The sequence below is a fragment of the Chionomys nivalis genome, chromosome 26 (assembly GCF_950005125.1).
Source record: "Chionomys nivalis chromosome 26, mChiNiv1.1, whole genome shotgun sequence".
Taxonomy (NCBI): Eukaryota; Metazoa; Chordata; class Mammalia; order Rodentia; family Cricetidae; genus Chionomys; species Chionomys nivalis.
In genome coordinates, this window is record NC_080111.1 from 28,822,998 (window position 1) to 28,843,253 (window position 20,256).

Genomic DNA, 20,256 nt, shown 5'->3' on the forward strand with positions numbered 1-20,256 from the left:
AGTGCATGCTAGGGAAGTATATATCTTAATTATGGGAGCCATTTGAGGGTCGGCAAGTGACTGGACTCTAGAGGGGTTCCCAGGTGTCCAAGGTGATGTCCCCAGCTTGTTCCTTGAGCAGCTGATGAGAGGGCGCCTGAACTGACCATATACTATAGCCACTCTGATGAATATCTTGCATATCACCATAGAACCTTCGTCTGGTGATGGACGGAGATAGAGACAGAGACCCCAAGGTCCAAATGAGGAGCAAAAGGACAGAGAACATAAGCAAGAAAGTCAGGACCACGAGGAGTGCGCCCACCCACTGAGATGGTGGGGCTGATCTAATGGGAGCTCACCAAGGCCAGCTGGGCTGGGACTGATGGAGCATGTGATCAAACCGGACTCTCTGTACGTGGCTGACAGTGAGTGCTGACTGAGAAGCCAAGGACAATGGCACTGGGTTTTGATTGTATTCTATGTACTGCCTTTGTGGGAACCGAATCTGTTTGGATCCTCACCTTCCTAGACCTGGATGGAGAGGGGAGGTCCTTGGACTTCCCACAAGGCAGGGAGCCCTGACTGCTCTTTGGACTGGCGAGGGAGGGAGAGGGGGAATGGGGGGAGGGGAAGGGAAATTGGAGGATGGGAAGAGGTGAAATTTATAATAATAATAATAAATAAAATAAATAAAAAAGAGAATTTTCTTCTTTTGATTAAAAAACTAAGAAAAACAAAAGTGCATGCTACTCAGTTACGATTGTTAGGGAGTAGAGTAGAAGGGAGGTACATATATCGATATAAACAGAAATCAGAGACAGAGAAGAAGTTTGTATTGTGCAAGACTTATATACATATGTATATGTATATAGTTTATATACTGCATATAACAAATAGTACCTTATATAAACATATATGAGTATACAATATATAGCATTCTGTATCTGTACACTGTGGAACTGATTTTGACAGACACATCCTTAGGTGAAGACCTAGCAAGGTGACAAGGGCACTGTGTAAAGAGAATCATAAGGATTTACTTAGGAATGAGTTGTTACACTAACTGTGCCACTTTATATTGGCAGCTAGTTCCATGTCAAATACTGATCATGGAAACATAATGCTCCTAGGCATTTCTAAGCAGTAGGGAGGCCCTCTAAGCAGTAAGTGGTTAATTGCTCTCATTTCCAGCCAGTCTTACTAGTTTTCTAGTTTAATGGAACTGGCTGTTCCTTAGGTACATTGTGTATGAGTGTGTGTGTGCACATGCTAACTATAGGACCAGTGCCAGACACATGCATTAGGGTTGATTCAAAGTACTGATATTGTGTACAAACTGGAGGATAGATGATGCATGTGTCTGGCAGAGAAGAGCTAAATCCCCTGGAATCAGTTAGATGTCATGTTTAGCACCCAAATGGTTTGTCAGCAGCCTCCACCTTTACATTTCTCTTTAGACTTTCAGATGAGGCATCCTAGCATCCTAGCTGTTCTCGCCTATATTCCTAATGACACTGACTTCACGAGAACATGGAAAAGTTTCCTGCTGGACACCGATGGGTATCTGCTATAAGGGAGCCAGACCCTGCTTGAGTTCTTTGCTTCACTCAATCTATTGCCACAAATTATACTCACAATACATTGGCTCCATTTATCACATTTATTTATTTAAAATAAACTTTATTGTTTCAAAGGAGAATTGAAGATAGAATTTCAAAATCATTTACAAAGTTTTCCATGCAAAATCTGTTTTAATTTCTATCGATATGCCTATAGGTACATGTATGAGTTGTGTGGATAGCATGCACATAACTCAGATGTTTTCCCTCAGGCTCTGTCCTTTATTTATTGGTTTGTTTTTTATTATTTTATTGAAAAATAATTCTGATTGGCCAGTAGCCAGGCAAGAAGTATATGCAGGACAACCAGACAGGAAGTAGTAGTGGGGCAATGAGAATAGGAGAATTCTGGGAAGGAGGAAGTCCATTCCTCTACAGTCCTGTCCAGACGCAGAAGAAGCAAGAAGTGACTATGTCACTGAAAATGGTACTGAGCCATGTGGCTAACACAGATAAAAATAATCGGCTAATGTAGGTTAAAAGAGTTAATAAGAAGTCTGAGCTAATGGACCAATCAGTTTATAACTTAGGTAGACCTCTGTGTGATTTTTTGGGGGGATTTAATGATTGTGCGAACCAAACATGACAGAAACCCAGACAACAAATGGGCACCAGGTGTAGCATAAGTCACAAAACAATCCCACACCAGTTTGGAATTATGATTAATAAAAGGGTTATTTATTTAAGGGGAAAACTTACAGATCTCTCTCTGTCCTAGACAACAGCCCTCTGCACAACCAGGAACAGAGTCTAGTAGCTGGAATCAGAGCCTGAAGCAAGAGAGAGAGAGAGAGAGAGAGAGAGAGAGAGAGAGAGAGAGAGAGAGGGAGCAGGGTTAACACTGCTTTTTAAAGCAAAAGGGAGCACACCCAAGTGGGCTGGTATCCTAAAGGCTATTGGCTGAAGGAGCAGAAGGAGCTCCCACAGCACTCTATAACCATCTATTCTCTTTCCTCTTTCTAGTGAGCACCATCCCTTTTCCCTTGCACATTGCTCTATACTTAACTGCTGCGGTTATATGGATTGTAGTTTCCTTACCAATGACTTAGTAGCTAACATCCACACATAAGAAATATATACAACATTTGCATTTTTAGGTCTGTATTACCTTACTCAGGATAATTTCTTTCTAGGTCTGTCTTTTTACTTGTGAATTTCATGTATTCATTCCTAATAGCAAGGTAATATTCCATTGTAAAAATATGCCACATTTTATTTCTCCATTCATCCATGAACAGACATTGGACTGTTTTTAATTTCTGCCCATTATGAACAGAACAGCAATAAACATGGATGAATAAATGTCTCTGTAAAAGGATAAATCCTTTAGGGTATATGTGTAAGACCATATGGCTAGATTTTGAAGTAGATTTATTCCCATTTTCTTGAGGAACAGCCCCATTGTATTTCATAGTAGCTATGCAAGTTTTTACTCCCACCAACAATGGATGAATGTTCCCTTTATCCCACATCCTTACCTGCATGAGACATCACTTGTTTATTGATCTCAATGATTCTAATGGTTTAAGATGAAGTCTCAAAGTAGTTTTGATTTGCATTTCTATGATAACTAAGGATGTTGAATATTTCTTTAACATTTTCTCAGTCAGTTGAGTTTCCTCTTTTGAAATTCTCTGCATAGATCTATAACTAATTTTAATTGGGTTATTTTCTTGATATTTAGTTTTTAGAGTTCTTTATATAGTTAAAATATTAGCCTTCTATTGGGTTTATAGCTGCTAAAAATACTTTCTCATTGTGCTGCCTACTGCTTTGTCATAGAGATGATGGGCTTTGTCATAGAGAAACTTCTTAGTTTCATGAGGTCTCATTTGTTAATTGTTGTTCTTAATTCCTGGGCTATTGGTGTTCTGTTCAGAAAGTCTTTTCCCTGTGCTAATGAGTTTGAGATTCCTCATTGTCCTTCATTTTCTTTTCTGTCAAGTTCAGTATATCTGGTTTTATGTTGAGTTTTTTGATCCAATTGAATTGAATTTTCTCTAGGTGATACGTATGGATCTATTTGCATTATTCTGCATCATACATTCAATTTGAATAGGAACATTTGTTGAATATGCTGCCTTTTATTAAGTGTGTAATTTTGGCTTCCTTATAAAAAATCAGGTGAACATAGTGTACTTTATTTCTGCTATAAAATGTGATTTCATTGATCAATGTTTCTGTTTTGTACTTCTATTACTTTATCTCTTTAACACAACTTGAATTTGGTGACTGTGATGCCATCAGCAGTTCTTTGTTATTTAGGACTGTTTTAGCTCTCTGGAAGACTTTGTTTTTATATGAAGTTGAAAGTTGTCCTCTGTTCTGTGAAGAATTATATTGGAATTTTGATGGGAATAGCATTGACTCAATAGATTGCTTTGGGTAAGATGACCATATTAACCCTAGTGGTCTATGAACATGTGACATCTTTCTATCTTTTGATAGCTTCTTCAGTTTCTTTCTTCAAAACTTAAAGTTTTATCATATAAAACTTTTACTTACTTGATTGGAGGTACCTAATATATTTTACATTTGTGAGGTTATTAATAAAAATGTTATTTCCCTAATTTCTTTCTCAGTCTGTTATCCATTTGTATAATGGAATGGTAATGATTTTTGTGTGTTAATTTTGTATCCTGCTACTTTGCTTAAGGTGTTTATTAGCTGTAGAAGCTTCCTATAAAAATATTTATACTACCATATATAAATAAAAATACTTTGATATCTTTCCATCCTATTTCTATCCCCTTGATTTCCTTCAGTTGCCTTATTTCTCTAGCTAAGACTTTAAGTTCTGTATTCAGTAGGTATGGAGACCGTGAGCAACCATGTCTTATTCCTAGTTTAAATAGAAATGCTTTGAATTTCTGTTCATTCAGATTGATATTCTTGCTGAATAATTTTATGTCAACTTGGAACAGGTTAAAGTCATCTTAGAGGAGAGAACCTCAATTAAGAAAATGCCTCCATAAAATCAGGTTGTGAAAAGGCCTGTAAGACATTTTCTTAATTAGTGATTGATGGGGGAGGGTCTATACCATATGGGTGGGGCCACCCCTGGGCTGGTGGTCCTGGATTCTATAAGAAACTAGAGTGAGAAAACCATGTTGAAAAGGCAGTAAGTAGCCCCCTTCCAGGGCCTCTGCATCAGTTCCTACTTATAGGTTCCTGTCCTGATTTGGTGTGATGATGAACAGTGCTGTGGAAGTGTAAGCCAAATAAACTCTTTCCTCCCCAGGCTTCCTTAGTCATGGTTGTTTTGTGTTTTGTTGCAGCAGTAGAAACCCTAAAACAATGTTGCTATGGCCTTACTATAAGGTGTCTTTATTATGCTGATAGATATCTGTTATATTCCTAATCTCTCCAGGGATTTTTATGATGGAGTGTTGGGGTGTGAAAAGGCATTTAAAGAGACGATCCTGTGGTTTTTGTCTCGCAGTCTGTTTATATGGCAATTTACGTACATTGAGCTTTCCTGCATCTGTGGAATGGTACCTATTTTATTGTGGTGGATGACCTTTACATTGTTTTTTTGAATTCACTTTATAATTATTTTATTGAGTATTTTTACATTTGTGTTCATAAGGTAAATTGTCTGTAAATTTTTTTCATTTTTGGGTCTTCCCATGGTTCAAATATCAGGGCAAACGTGACCTCATAAAAGTGGACATTTTCCTTCTCTCTATTTATTGTGGAATAATTTGATGAGCATTGGCATTTTTTTTTTTTTTGAAAAGTCTGGTAGCATTCTGTACTACATACAGCTGACCCTGGACTTTCCTTGGTTGTGACTTGCTTCTCTTTCACCAGGGATATAGGTTTGTCTAAACTGCTTATCTTATTGTGATTTAACTTTGCTAGGTGTCATAAAATGAAGTGATTATCCATTTCCTTTAGATTTTCCAATTTGGTGGTATAGAGTTATGTCATTATGAGTTTCTTGTTTCTGAAACTGTTGTTATGTCCCCCTTTTCATATATAGTCTTATTAATTTGGATGTTCTCTCTCTGCCTCTTAGTTTTTTTCTAAGAGTTTATCAATCTCATTGATTTTTATCTAAGAATCAAGTTTTTGTTTCATCGATCCTTTGTATTTTTGTTTGTTTTTATTTTAGTTATTTATTTGTTGTTTATTTTGTTTTTTCAGACAGGGTTTCTTTGTGCAACATCTCTGGCCATCTTGGAACTTGCTTTGTAGACTAGGCTGTTCTTCAGTCCCTGAGACCAGACTGCTTCTGCCTCCCAAGAGCTGGGATTAAAGGTATGTGCCCCATGCATGGCTTGTTTCAACTTTGTAAATTTTACCCCAAGTTTGAATATTTACTGCTGTCTACTCTTTGGGGGAATTATATCTTCTTTTTGTTCTAGATTCTTTTAGTTGTACTGTTCAGTTAATTATATTTTTCTAATTTTTATATAAGGTCACTTAGTGCTATGAACTGTGCTCTTAGAATGACTTTCATGTGCCCCATAAGTACGTGATTATTGTGCATTTCTTTTGGTTCTAGAAAATCTTTAAATTTTTTTTTTAGTTTTGGTCTTTACCCATTTTTCATTCAGTAATGAGTTGCTTCAACTTCCATGGGTTTGTAAGCTTTCTGTTTTTTTGTCATTGTTGTTTCTTTTCTTTTTTTTTTTGTAGTTGATATCCGCTTTTATCTATAGTGCTCTAATTAGATACATAGTGCTATTTCAATTTTCTTGTATCTTTTAAGATTTTCTTTGTGTCCAAGTATGTGGCCAATTTTGGAGAAAGTTCCATGAGGTGTGGTTGAGAAGTTATATTCTTTTGTATTTTGTGTGAAATGTTCTGTAGATATGTATAAGATTGTTTGGTTTATGATGTCTGTTAACTCCAGTTTTTCTCTACTTAGTTTCTGTGTAGATACCCTGAGTTGTGAGAGTTGTGGAGTCAACTACTATCACTGTGTGAGTGTCAACGTATGATTTAGTCCATATTAGTGTTTTTTTTTAATTTTTTTTGTTGAAAAAAAAAATTTCTGCTTCCTCCCCACCTCCCATTTCCCTCCCCCTCCCCCACTCCTCTCCCCCTCCCTCCACTCCTCTCCCCCTCTCCCCACTGCTCTCCCCCTCTCCCCACCTCTCTCCCCCTCTCCCCACTCCTCTCCCCCTCCCCCTACTCCATCCCCCCTCCCTCTCGAGTCCGAAGAGCAGTCTGGATTTCCTGCCCTATGGGAAGTCCAAGGTCCTCCCACCTCCATCCAGGTCCAGGAAGGTGAGCATCCAAACCGACTAGGCTCCCACAAAGCCAGTTTATGCAGTAGGATCGAAACCTAGTGCCTTTGTCCTTGGCTTCTCATCAGCCTTCATTGTCCACCATGTTCAGAGAGTCCGGTTTCATCCCATGCTTATTCAGTCCCAGTCCAGCTGGCCTTGGTGAGCTCCCAATATATCAGCCCCACTGTCACAGTGGGTGGGTGCACCCCTCACGGTCCTGACTTCCTTTCTCATGTTCTCCCTCCTTCTGCTCCTTATTTGGACCTTGGGAGCTCAGTCCGATGCTCCAATGTGGATCTCTGTCTCTATCTCAATCCATCGCCAGATGAAGGTTCTAAGGTGATATGCAAGATATTCATCAGTATAGGATAGGGCCATTTCAGGTTCCCTCTCCTCAGTTGCCCAAGGTACTAACTGGGGACATCTCCCTGGACACCTGCGAGCCCCACTAGAGTCAAGTCTCTTGCAAACCATAAGATGGCTCCCTTAATTCGGATATATATTTCTCTGCTCCCGTATCCACCCTTCCTATATGCCAACCATCCCATTACCCCAAGCTCCCCCAATCCTCCCCTTCTCACTTTTCTCTCCCCATTTCCCCTTAAACCATCCCACCTCACCCCCAAGTTCCCAGTTTTTGCCCGGCAATCTTGTCTACTTCCCATATCTAGGCGGATGACTATATGTTTTTCTTTGGGTTCACCTTCTTATTTAGTTTCTCTAGGATCACAACTTATAGGTTCAATGTCCTTTATTTACAGCTAGAAACCAATTATGAGTGAGTATATCCCATGTTCATCTTTTTGGGTCTGGCATACCTCACTCAGGATAGTGTTTTCTATTTCCATCCATTTGCATGCAAAATTCACAATGTCATTGTATTTTTACTCTAATATGTATATATTCCACACTTTCTTCATCCATTCTTCCAAGGGGGGAATCTAGATTGTATCTAGGTTCTGGCTATTACAAATAATGCTGTTATGAACATAGTTGAACAAATGCTTTTGTAGTATGATAGGGCATCTCTTGGGTATATTTCCACGAGTGGTATTACTGGGTCTTGGGGTAAGTTGATCCCGAATTTTCTGAGAAATCACCACACTGATTTCCAAAATGGTTGCACAAATTTGCATTCCCACCAGCAATGGATGAGTGTACCCCTTACTCAACAACCTCTCCAGCAAAGGCTATCATTGGTGTTTTTGATTTTAGCCATTCTGACAGGTGTAAGATGGTATCTCAAAGTTGTTTTAATTTGCATTTCCCTGATCACTAAGGAGATTGAGCACGATCTTAAGTGTCTTTTGGCCATTTGAATTTCTTCTGTTGAGAATTTTCTGTTCAGTTCAGAGCCCCATTTTTTATTGGGTTAATTAGCATTTTAAAGTCTAGTTTCCTGTGTTCTTTATATATATTGGAGATCAGACCTTTGTCTGTTGCATTGTTGGTGAAGATCTTCTCCCAGTCAGTGGGTTGCCTCTTTGTCTTAGTGATAGTGTCAGTCAAACAACGGAGAGAGAATACGCAAATTAACAAGATTAGAAATGAAAAAAGGGACATAACCACAGACATAGAAGAAATTCAGATAATCATTAGATCCTACTACAAAAGCCTGTATGCGACAAAATTGGAAAATGTAAAAGAAATGGACACTTTTTTAGATAAATACCATATACCAAAGTTAAACCAGAACCAGGTGAACAATTTAAATAGACCTGTTAGTCGCAAAGAATTAGAAGTTGTTATAAAAAACCTCCCTACCAAAAAAAGCCCAGGTCCAGATGGCTTCAATGCAGAATTCTACCAGAACTTCCAAGAAGACCTAATACCTATACTCCTTAATGTATTTCACAATATAGAAACAGAAAAGTCGTTGCCAAATTCCTTTTAGAAGCTACAGTTACCCTGATACCAAAATCACACAAAGACTCAACCAAGAAAGAGAATTACAGGACAATCTCACTCATGAACATCGATGTGAAAATCCTCAATATAATACTGGCAAACCGAATCCAAGAACACATTAGAAAAATTATCCATTATGATCAAGTAGGCTTCATCCCAGGGATGCAGAACTGGTTCAACATATGAAAATCTATCAATGTAATCCATCATATAAATAAACTGAAAGAAAAAACCATATGATCATTTCATTAGATGCTGAAAAAGCATTTGACAAAATTCAACATCCCTTTATGATAAAAGTCTTGGAGAGATTAGGGATACAAGGGTCATACCTAAATATAATAAAAGCTATTTACAGCAAGCCGAGAGCTAACATCAAATTAAATGGAGAGAAACTCAAAGCCATCCCAGTAAAATCAGGAATATGACAAGGCTGTCCACTCTCTCCATACCTCTTCAATATAGTGCTTGAAGTTCTAGCAATAGCAATAAGACAACATAAGGGGATCAAAGGGATTCGAATTGGAAAGGAAGAAGTTAAACTTTCATTATTTGCAGATGATATGATAGTGTACATATGTGACCCCAAAAACTTCACCAAAGAACTCCTACAGCTGATAAACACCTTTAGTAGTGTGGCAGGATACAAGATCAATTCCAAAAAGTCAGTTGCCCTCCTATATACAAAGGATAAGAAAGCAGAGAGGGAAATCAGAGAAGCATTACCTTTCATGATAGCCACAAATAGCATAAAATATCTTGGGGTAACTCTAACCAAAGAAGTGAAGGATCCATTTGACAAGAACTATAAGTCTTTGAAGAAAGAAATTGAGGAGGATACCAGAAAATGGAAGGATCTCCCTTGTTCTTGGATTGGGAGGATCAACATAGTAAAAATGGCAATTCTACCAAGGGCAATTTATAGATTCAATGCAATCCCCATTAAAATCACATCAAAATTCTTCACAGATCTTGAGAGGACAATACAAAACTTTATTTGGCAAAACAAAAAACCCAGGATAGCCAAAACAATCTTATACAATAAAGAAACTTCTGGAGGCATTACCATCCCTGACATCAACTCTATGACAGAGCTTCAGTATTGAAAACAGCTTGGTATTGGCATAAAAACAGAGAAGTCGATCAATGGAATCGAGTAGAAGACCCGGATTTTAACCCACAAACCTATGAACACCTGATTTTTGGATAAAGGAGCTAAAAGTAAACAATGGAAGAAAGAGAGCATCTTCAACAAATGGTGCTGGCAGAACTGGTTGTCAACCTGTTAAAGAATGAAAATAGATCCATATATATCACCATGCACAAAACTCAAGTCCAAATGGATTAAAGACCTCAATATCAGTCTGAACACACTGAAGCTGATAGAAGAGAAAGTGGGAGTACTCTACAACACATTGGCACATGAGACCACTTCCTATGTACATCCCCAACAGCACAACATTGAATAAATGGGACCTCCTGAAACTGAGAAGCTTCTGTAAAGCAAAGGACACTGTCTCTAGGACATATTATTGTTTTTATAAACTTGAGAGCCCTCCTATTTGGTGCATAGACTTTTAGAATTGCAGCATTCTCCTGGCGGTATTTTCTTTTGATGAGTCTATAATGTCTTCCTTATCTCTTCGTATTTGCTTTGGTTTGAAGTGCATTTTTTTTCAAATATTAAAATGGCTATCCCAGCTTGTTTTGAGTTATCAGTAGCAATGTTTGATGTTTCTTGTCATTTTGCTCTTTTGGTGTCCTCCTCCCTTCATTGCTTTTGAAACTACTATTTATTTCTGGTGTTTCCTTGGGTATGGTTAACTTCAACATCTTCAAGTTGAAGTTTCCTTTCTAGTATCTTCTGTAGGGATGGATATAACAATAGATACTACTAAATTTTGGTTTTTATTATGGAGTGTTTTATTTTCTCCATCTATTGTGATTGAAAGTTCTGCAGGATGTAGCAGTCTGTTCTAACTTCTGTGCCTCTTAGAGTGTAAAGAACATCTGTCCAGGCCCTTTTAGCTTTTATAGTCTCCACTGAGAAGTTAGGTGTTAATGTAATAGGAATGCCTTTTTGTATCATTTGATCTTTTCCCCTTGTATCATTTAACATTCTTCCTTTATATTTGTTATTTTAATTATTATATGCTGAGAAGATTTTTGTTTCTGATCCTGTATATGGTATTTTGTTGAAAATATTTTCTCTGCTTTTGACCTAGGTTTCTTTTCCTTCCTGTCTTTTTAATTTTCATATATTTGTTCTTTTCATAGAATCCCAGTTTCTATGATGTGTTGTACCTCTGTATTTTGTCTGTTGTTGTTTGTTTCTGATGTAACATTTTCTTTCATCAAAGGTTATATTCCTTCTATTTTTTCTTCAAAGCCTGAGATTCTCTCTTTCATTTTGTTTTAATATTCTACTGCTGGAATTTGCCTCTGAGGTTACTGTTCAAGAGTCTAAACATTTTACTTCAAGTGTTCTCTTGGTCTACCTTTTCTTTATTGATTTTATTTCTACTTAAGGGTCTTTAACTGTTTTCTTTACTTTATTCCACCGTTTTCTTCCTTCCTTTCTTCCTTTCCTTTTTAGAGTGGGTTTGCACACAATTCATAAATGGATTTAGTCATATTCTATTTAAGGTCCTCTAATATATGCATAACAAATTTTGAAATCCTTACCTGTGCTTCAGCTATGTTACAATACTCAGGGCCTACTGTGATGGAGTTACTGGGTTCTAGTGAGACATTGTTCTGGCTGCTATCTATTATGCTTTTATGCTTGTGTCTAAACACGTGAGTTTGAAATGGTTCTAATTCTAGATTTTGATATCTGGTATTATATTTGTTGTGTGGGCCTTCCATTCCTTGGTTTTGTTGACCTTTTTGGTTCTTAGGAGAATGTGAATGTTGTGGTTTTCTTGGTAGTGAATGCTTCTGATGTCCTGTCAGGTGTGGATACTGCAGGTCCCAGATAGAATGTGTTTTTTGGTTTTTGGAGCAGACACTAAAGAATGGGCTTGGGATAGAGAGGGGAACTAAGTTGGTCCACAAAAGAGAGAGAAAGCATGTTTGCCATTAGGATCTACATAGACCACTGGGAATGGGAACAAGGAGCATGGCAATGCTGCGGTTGGCAGTCTGCTACAGAGCTGGAAAATTGGACTTGGAGGCGAGGAGGGAGAGTAAAGCTACCAGACTCCCTCTCTGGTCTGGACAGCATATCTCTAGGGAATCTGTTTATATTTGAAACATGGTCTCTAACTAACCTGGAATCCAGTAGGTTGCCTGGCTAGTGAGTCCCAACAATCTGCAATCCACTAAGTAAACTACGTGGATCTGCCTGTCTCTGCCTGTGCAAGATTTGTAATAAAAAAAAAAAATTACAAGGATTTACCACCACACTTGGCTTTTTAAATGTGGTTTTTGGGGGTTTAAACTCAAGTTCTCAAGCTGGCAAAGCAAGCACTACCCCAAGTTAGCTGTCTCTACTTCATTTAATTATAATCTGTTATATCTTCCTTAAAAACACTATTTGAATGTTATATAATAAGATATTATATATCATAATATCCCTTTTTTAGTTCTTTCTTCTTCCAGTAATTTAATGTCTCTGGGCTTTGTTTTCTTACTCTTCAAATAGAAGTATTTGCATTCAATGAGATACAAAGTTCTTACAAGTTCTGAGACAAATCCTGAAAATTAAGGATAACTGGAGTACTTTTCTGTTTTTTTTTTTTTTCTGAAATTGAAGTCATGAAAAGTAATTATCGTGTCGCTTTTTACAACATCCAGCCAACTCAGTGGGGTGAACAGACCATTGCAATAGTCTTGACATACAATGCAATTTATCTTCTGATATTTCTCAGGTGGCTGCCTCTCATTCTTCCATGCAGTGATTTTGCAGGCATATAGTCTTTGAAGCAAGTGACGTTTTTCTAATTTTGAATAAGGTTAATCAGTCAAGTGAGTATTGATGAACAAGCATTTACTATAACCATGTCTCAGGGAAAGCCAATCTGTATCGAACATGTGTCATGCCTCAGAGATATCCTAATTAACCTGCTGCCACTGTCAATGAGAGTTCAATGTTGTTTCAAGAAAGTCCCAAAAGCAAAAACACATGACTTTTTCTATATTCACTGTTTGCACTGGTATTCCAGGAAAACACTATCTTTTAATCTTTGATTTATCTTATCAAAATTATAATTGATGGAGAACATTTAAATGTTGAAATGCTAGTACCTATAATGTTTAAATACTTTGCCATTGATATGTTAGAATATCAGAAGATGAAGCACAAAAGGTAGGGTGGATGACCTAATTTTGCTACTTTGTAGTGTGCTGTAGCTGTTACTGCAGCTATCATTCTGAAACACCTAGCTTATACATATTTTAATTTGTGGCCAATCTTTTAGTTTATTTGAAAAATATCTGTAAGATGTAATATATTTTATTTAAAATATCACATTTGTTATAAATTGATTCTTTTTTAATATGACAATATTTTAAAAATTAAAGAATAATAAAGACAGGAAATTAACAAAGTATACTAATATTAAGTACAGGGCTTACTAAGTTTTACAGATATACTATCCAGAATAAGTTATGAATCATTTCTTTGATTCATGAAGTTTCTTCAGTCTTGAACTACCCGCTTGGAAAGTAGGGGATAACCACCACTATGATTCCATACCTAATTAATCTTAAAGAATTTTAAAACAATCAGATCCAAAGATAAAATAGAATTTTCCTCTTCCAGACTCTTGTCAAAAAGGGGGAGTTGAAAAAGAAACATCAATAAATTGCCATAGTTCAAAAGCAATTTTAAAGTTCCATGCAGCAGTGAGTTTGATAATAGTATCTTGAAGTATTCTCTCTTTACTGGTATGAATACACTTGTAGTCATAATTTCCCTGCAACTTTGCTGTAAACTAAATGCTATTCTCTTCATTGTACAAGTTACCTGACCTCAGACCATGACTGTTAAAGAATAAATCTGTGTTATGCTAATTTTCTGTTAGTAGATAGTAAGTTAAAACAAATTCAGCCACTTAGACCAACATATTTAATACTAACCATTTCCAGGAGGCAGGAGCCTGAAATAAAACAATAAAAGTCTTCTGATTTTTTCAGGTTGAAAAGTAAATGACCTGAGAAATTCCCTAAAGCTAATCTCTTTGATTTTTAACTGAACTCAAGTTAGAGTGCTGGGGAAACTCATTTTTCTGAATAACTCACAATCAGCTGATTAGGAATCTTGGGATCCTTGCAAAACCTCTTCAACAAAGTGGTGCAACATTGTTGCAGGAGTAACATCTCATGACACTCAAATTCACCATTGTCTTCAAGAGTTTGAGATTACACAAGGGATGTATGTTCCTCCTATCATGGGTCAGGAGCATCAGGCTAGACTATGAAAGATGAAATGGACATCTCTTCCACACTTTCTTTTCATTTCCTTCATTGTACCTTTGTCCTTTGCAAAAAGATGAAGAATTAATTATATGATAATGACTATATTAGCTAGCTGAAACTGTTACTTCTTGACTGCTTGTTATATTGCATTATGCAGTTTAAAAACTATGGCCCCTCATGAGTTAGGATCGCCTTAAAACTTCTAATCCCAGTACTCGGGAGGCAGAGGCAGGAGGATCTCTGTGATCTTGAAGCCAAACTGCTATACAAGAACAAGTTACAGCACAACTGGGACTACACAGAGAAACCCTGTCTCAAGATCGAGAGAGAGAGAGAGAGAGAGAGAGAGAGAGAGAGAGAGAGAGAGAGAGAAAGAAAGAGAGAGAGAGACTTTAGTCCCATTTTGTAGACTTGGAAGCTGAAGCTTGCAGAAATAAACTGTGTATAAAACAATAAACCACTCTATTTAGGTCTCATATATTTATACTTTTATAGACTGTATTACATACCTGAAAGTAATTTGAACTAGATTTAAGGATATGTAGAGTTCAAAATTAAGATAATCAGAATTATAGTAACAAACAAATGAATAACAAAAGCCTAAAAGCAGAGGAACTGACTTGGCAAAGAGTCAGTCAGTGTTGTTTGACTAGTAGCAGTCCTGATAGCTGAGCTCTGCCTAGTGAATTTTGACTCTGCCTTGGAATATTACTATTGGCTGGTAATTTATTTTGCTAGTAAAGACTTATATTTCTAATCACTGTTCGTGCCCATATGGAAGTCTGTTGTGTCATGTTATGGATATACACATTCCCTACATAGGATTTTTTCTTCTGGGCATTTGGGAGTAACTGCTTTGCAATTTTCTGAAGAAGGAAAGTCAATTTCACCAGAACACATCACAGTGACTTTATCCCTTTGCTCGCTTGGAAATCTTAGTGTTGAATTTGTGGCCCACTGATAATATATTCCTGACTTTACGATTAATATGAATTTCTTTAGAGCAAGGACTCACCTTTTAATGTATTTTATCTTTGTGAGCTGCCTTAAATTCTCTTTGAAACCAGTCAGAGTATGAATACACAAATACATGTATAAAATGTAGGCAGGCGGTTTTACAAGAAGCACTGATGAATTCGCTGATAGGCTGGGAGCTCTGAAATATGATTTCTTGATGCTCAGCTATCAGTCTTCCTAAGTAAGAGGGAACTGGAACCCTCAATCATCAACTTGGATTTTGCCGTTGTCAATAGATCCCTCTGACATTGCATTATAAAGCATCCAATTTGAGCCTACTGATACAGATTCCACACTGTTCTCCCCTATCTTTAACTTAAAAAGCAATTGAATGCAAATAAGGTAAAATGAGAGTTTTGAAAAATTAAGATCCTTCAAAATTCCTTCCAAAGCTGTGTCAGCTCAATGCAGATGAGGGTTGGCCTCCACAGACTCAGGAAATGGTGTACCAGCAGAGCAATGACAAATAAAAGCAGAGTGCTTCATACACGATCACAGATGTAAACACTCCAGAAAAATGATGCTTTACTACTCTGTTATGAATATAATAGGAGAATTTTTGTGATGAGATGTTATTTGAAAAAGTTTGCAGCAGCAACAACAAAAACTTAAGAGTATAACTTGGCAAAGCAAGTAAATTAAAATATCGAAGGGTATTAAAATTCCAGGAAAAATAAAAACAAGTGGTGTAGAAGCTAGCTAAAGGATAATCTGATTTTAATCAATCGAAGAATGATACTCTGCACTGTGAGAATTTGGAAGGGGCAAATGTGATAGGTTGCAATGAGGACTTCAGTATATATGAAGCGAGTGGTCAATGGTACACACATCAGATACAGAATGAGGAAGAAAGCAAGACAGCAAAACAAAACAAAACAAAACAAAACCATTAATCTAGAGGTACAAGACTTGCTGAGAGTTACCAACCATTTGCATATTTGATGTATGTGATGGTAAGGTGAATTTTGGTGTCCAAAATATTGAACTGGAACAGTAACAAGATGCTTACGTTGCAAAATCAAAGAAACTCAGTGAAACTAACAATTTCTAATTTTTATAGATTTAAAAATGTTCATTGTTTATAAAAAAACTAGACCACATGTTTGATCATCTTCATGATGCTGATCAATCTGGGTACCATCTATATTTCAGGAAGTACCTGTATTAGTTTTTTCTTCTGAGTGCACCATTAAATTCATAAAACTTTAGTGAATTTAGACAAATTTTTTCATATGTCATACAGTCACAATTCTAATTTGTTTTATTCATATGAAATCAAAGAGTTCTCTTCCTTGCCTAGCCACCTCCTTTGAGATTTTAGCATTCTTCTTCACGGCTGTACACAATCCTAACCCTCAGGCCAGATCTTACAAAACTCTGCCTTCTCAGACTTTATATTGCATTTGTGTGTGTGTGTGTGTGTGTGTGTGTGTGTATGTGTATCTCTGATTCTTTCATATATATGTGTCTGTGCAGATATATATGAATATTTGTATATATGAATGTATATACACACACACACATATGTGTTATGGTATTTAGGGGTACCCTTGGAACGACTAGCTGTGTTCAGCCTGTGATCTGTAGGCTGCATGTATTTTAAGATAGCTCTGAATTTGACCCAACACACTTGAGAGCTACAGCAGAAAGTGGAGTGAGGATGTGAAAATGGACATTTCCTTCAGAAGACTTCATGTCCTCAAAGTTCTGAAACCTTGTCAAATAACACCACTAACTAGGGAGCAAGTACTCAAATACATGATCCAGTAGAGATAATTTCTCATCAAACCAAAGCACTTCACATCACTTCCCATCTGCAAACTAGGAGGGAAAACACTACTGGAGGTAAACTTGCTGAATCTGCTCAGAGGCTCTCTCTGCATGGCAATTAGCACCCCATCTTTCCCACCACAGGATGTCTCATGTGTCTAGACAGAAGATCAGAAATAAAAATGGGTCTGGATCCTGATTCCTGCTTGCTCTTCATCTAGCCTATGCATCTTGACCAAGAAATTGGAGCTGAAAGATTTAGGTTTTGTTCCTGCTTTGTCTCATCACACTTCCCTATGTTATAAAAAGACAATCAGGTCATTAATTGGAAGTTTGCTTTAATATAAAAACTAAATTTATTTATTTATTTAATTAACCTTTTGTAGGTTTTCTATACGTGTAACATGATTAATAAAAACCCAGAGACAAATATTGGGGTTCAACCTGAAAGATAAAAAAGCAAAACAGTCAGTTACTGGCTCTTACCTCTACCTCAGCCTGAAATGATGATCCCGCCTTCAGGATCCTCAGAATGAGACTGTATCGGAAACCTGTCTGCGCCCATTTTATAGTCCTCACTAGTGCTGAAATTAAAGGCATGCACCACTACTGCCTAGTTTCTATGGCAAACTAGTGTGGCTACTGGGATTAAAGGTGTGTGCCACCACTGCCTAGTCTGTAAAGTTGACCAGGGTGTTTTACTCTCTGACCTTCAGACAAGTTTTAGTCATTAAAATACAAATTAAAAATCACTATATTCATGCAAAATTTTTATGGTAAAAAGATCAAAAACATATTTTAACCAGAATAGATTGAACAGTTTCGCAATTTATAAACAGAGACTAGAGCATCATAGATATATCGTGTATAAGTTCCTTCAATGACATTAGCAGTTTTATTCATAAGAGCAGTCCTGTAGCCTTATAATTATTTTCAGATTGGACAAAATAAATGGAAACACTTATCATGCCTACCCAGAACTTTTGACATACTGCCATAATTGTAACTTGAATGGGAAGTTCTTACAAGTAATTACCATCTCTAATTTTAAGACCCATGGCTGTTAGACAAATTAATTAACAATTTGATGATTAGTAATACTCTAAGTCAAGAGAAGAATGTTGAGCAATTTAAAATGAAAGTGGAAAAATCAATGTGTTTTGAGCAAAGATTTCTTAAGTACAACTAGAAAATATTGATGATCTGCCTAATAGTGGTGTTTCAGAACAGATTTCAATATCACAACAGAAAACACAAATTTGTTATCTAGCTCTATCTTTACAGATAAAAAGTTTATTTTAATATTTCTATATGTTTTGAAAAGCAACAGACTTTAAAAATTTATGTTCTGTTAAAGACAAGTATATTTAACAATATGTCAGTGTCAACTCCAGATACATACCAAGACCAAGTTTGGATATACAATCATCTTTCATTAGAGACTAAATGACAGAATAAAGATTATAATCATTAGTATTTACAGGGTGAATACATTACATTGTAGCAACTAATTATAAGGTGGTCATAAACTGAAGAATTGATCATTGTTAAGCAGAACAAAGTTCTTTCAATTTAAGGTTACCTCTGACACATGAAATTGGACAGCTTGTTTTAAAGTATAATTAAAAAATCATTTAGTTTGTGTTTTTTTGTGTGATGTAAGCACTTCTCAGGTTAGGCTACAGGATAAAGGGCAATTCAGTCACTGCAGCATCTTTAGCTAGTATGATTTTTGAGACACTGTAGAGACAGAGGTTCTCAACCTTCCTGATGCTGTGACCCTTTGATATAGTACCCCATGTTGTGGTAATCCCAAACAAAAAATTATTTTCATTGCTACTTTGTAATTGCAACTTTTCTAGTGTTTTAAGCAGTAATATAAATATCTGTGTTTTCTGATGGTCTTAGGCAACTCCTGTGAAAGTGCCATTTGGTCATGATCTCTGGTTGAGAAACGCTGGTATAAAGGAAGCAATTTGCTTTAGCATTATTGGTTTAAAGATCTTCAAGCAATCCCACTCTTTGCTTTTTCAAAATCATAAGTGCTTTCAACTATAATTCCAAAGCAAGGTATGAAATGATATATATTGCTTACAAAGGCAAATTTACTTTCCTTTTTTGAATTATATTGTATTCTTGAAGTAGGAAGTAAGAAAGCAATAGAGAGCCAATCATGCCAATAGCTGCATTGTTGACTCACAGAATTCTTTATGCTGTGATAGACACACAGTCATGTTTTTTTTTTTACTATGAATGGTATTTATTATTCTTTTGTCATTTAAATTGTAGCAGGGTGAAGTGTATCAGATAGTATATAGTTCAAATATCACAGTTGTTGTTAAATGGCATGAGGGAGATCTTGATGGGTCCCATGGTAGGTGAGGACCATGGGCAGGAGATAAATACACCATGCAGACAGAGCTTGTCTCTGGGGTTTATTGAGATGAGGGTAGAAAGAAAAGAAGAGAGAGAGGAGAAGAGAAAGAGAAAGAGAAAGAGGAAGAGGAGAAGAGAAGAGAAGAGAAGAGAAGAGAAGAGAAGAGAAGAGAGAAGCAAGAAAAGTCCTGCCTTTCCTTTCAGAAGAGCAGTAGGAAGAAGAGATGGGGGAGTGGGTGGAGCTTGTCTCTTAAAGGCACCTTTGCATCTTCGTACAGATTAGGATCTTGGCCTGGCCAGGATACAGCCTGGATACATCCTGCCAGATGACAGGGCAGCTGTCATAATGCCTAAATCTTTACAGTGTCTTATTACTTCCTAAGACGCTATTTATTATACCACCAAAACAGGTATTTATTTTGAATATTTGCAATATTTATGCATGTGAAATACAATTTTGATGAGAAATCCATAAATATTTAAGAGATGCTTTTGGACAAATAGAAAAGTTCACCGATTTTTAGAGCTTGCCAGGCATGATAAAAACACTCATAGTCTATAATCTTGAGCCGTGGAAATGCCACCCTTCTACAGCATGCAACGCAACAAAAGGCCACTCAGCAGCACCGTGTGTACTATAAAAATCAGATCCACCTAACACTACACTGACAATATATAAATTGGGAGCAAAACTCCTAAAACCATACAATTCACTGAGAGTAACAATTTTGACAGAAGGAACCTGAAGACAATATAGCTTCAAGTTTCATAATACTGACAGCAGCACTACAGACTAGGAGAAAAGATCTTAAGGTGAACAAATTGAAGCGAAAAAACTCAGCTAGATTAGTGATGAAATTTTTGAATGAGAGTATCTGATAACCCAATGTATGGACGATATTGAATTAAAACTAATATAAATT